Raw genomic sequence first — 2,105 nt, 5'->3', positions numbered from 1 at the left:
CTTCTAAGTAGAAGGGAGTTTGGGTGGCTGTCAGGGCGTTGATATGCAGTTGCTAAGGTGTTCTGAGTGGCAGCTAGGTTGTTCTAAGCGGTTGTCAGGGCGTTACTATGCAGTTGCATAGGTGTTCTGGGTGGTTGCCAGGGTGTTGCTATGCAACTGCTAAGGTCTTCTAAGTAGAAGGGAGTTTGGGTGGCTGTCAGGGCGTTGATATGCAGTTGCTAAGGTGTTCTGAGTGGCAGCTAGGTTGTTCTAAGCGGTTGTCAGGGCGTTACTATGCAGTTGCATAGGTGTTCTGAGTGGTTGCCAGGACACTGCTCTATAGTTGCTAAGGTGTTCTGAGTGGTTGCCAGGACACTGCTCTATAGTTGCTAAGGTGTTCGCTCTATAGTTGCTAAGGTGTTCTGAGTGGTTGCCAGGACACTGCTCTATAGTTGCTAAGGTGTTCTGAGTGGTTGCCAGGGTGCTGCTGTGCAGCTGAAAAAGTGTTTTAAGTGACTGTCAAGTGCATTGATATGCAGTTGATAAAATGTTCTGGGTGGTTTTCAGCTCGTTGCTATGAGCTTACTGAGGTGGTTGCTAGGTGGTTCCTTACAATCTAAAGTGAAAAGTGTCCACCCTCAAGTCTCTGTATTGATATATTAATATTCTGCCTTTTAGATTAATAATTACTGTAAGTATAAGCAATAATAAAAGTGACAGTCACCTTAGTAAAAACCACTCTCTCTTTCTCGCTCAAAGCAGTACAGGAAGTCAAATTCATGTTTAATATGACAGAAGGAGGCAGAGGCGCTTCACCTGGTCACATGATTAGTCACCAACACCAGGACGACACACTTTACTGGAACACAGGAATTTTAGGGCATTTCCAGTTTACTTCTTCTCAGCTCTCCTTTTCCATTTCTTGGTCGCTCACTTTCAATTCTCACTCCTGCTTTTTCCATAACCCTCCATTCTTGCTTCCCTCAATCCCACAGCATTGATCTTATCATGTTATTTATATAATCAGGTTTTATGACTCATTTAGCAGTGATTGAGTGTTGTAGGTACCCACACACCCACAGACACAGAACGTTGCCGAGTCGATGTGTGTGTGCTGTTTTTGGTGCTGTTCACTTCTGATATCATGAATATTTTAGGGAAATTCTTCCTGTACTCCTTTAAATCTTTCTGTGATAAGCCTTCATATTGAAAAAGGAAGAAAAATAAGAGGGATTTTTAGGAGTGACTGATAGCAGACACACTCTGATATATCCGAACACAAGTGAAGATCAAGCTCAAAGACATTCATATTTGTTGTTTTTTGTTTTTTCTTCATTAAGTTTTACTTCCTGATACTCAATAAATGTGATGTCAGACAGAAAGGCTTTCCTGAGAACCGTTAAATAACACACCACAACACACACCCATGTCTGCGGCTGTGCAGTGCTTGCTGAGTGGCCTTGAAACCAACACACGCCACATGCACAAGAGCAATTCTGGGAAGAGTGTGCCCTCTGGTGGCCACATAGAGCAGAGCCTTCGGCTGCATCCGAAGTCGCTCGCATACTTCCCTACTATATAGTTGGCAAAAAGACAAAGTAGCATATCTGAATTCACAGTACTCATAAAACAGTAGGCAAGAAGTACCTGGTTGACCTACTTTTTCTGGTGAGATTCTGAAGTGTGCATACGAGAATGCAATGCATGTAATACTGTATCCCATAATGCAATGCAGCATACTACTTTTTTAAAAACATACTACATTGCATATTAGCAGTATACAGTACTGTACTATGCAGTATTTGCTAGCCTGTTAATTCATTGCAATGATACATTTGCGACTCATATATATGTTCAGCTCAGCATACTAAGTACTATTTGTGATCGTATACAGTGTGCAAAATGTCTGTAGAAATATAGTAGGTGCAGTATGCAACCAGAGCTCAATGCATGAGATATTGTATCCCATAATGCAATGTGCACATGCAATGCAGCATACTACTGTTTGAAACATACTACATTGCACACTATTAGCAGTATACACACTATGCAGTATATACTAGCCTGTTAATTCAATGCAATGATACATTTGCCACTCTTATATATGTTCAGATCAGCATACTAAG

Source organism: Squalius cephalus, assembly GCF_949319135.1.
Source record: "Squalius cephalus genome assembly, chromosome: 11".
NCBI classification, from domain to species: domain Eukaryota; kingdom Metazoa; phylum Chordata; class Actinopteri; order Cypriniformes; family Leuciscidae; genus Squalius; species Squalius cephalus.
The sequence above is the reverse complement of the archived record's forward strand: the minus strand, read 5'-3'. Positions refer to the sequence as shown.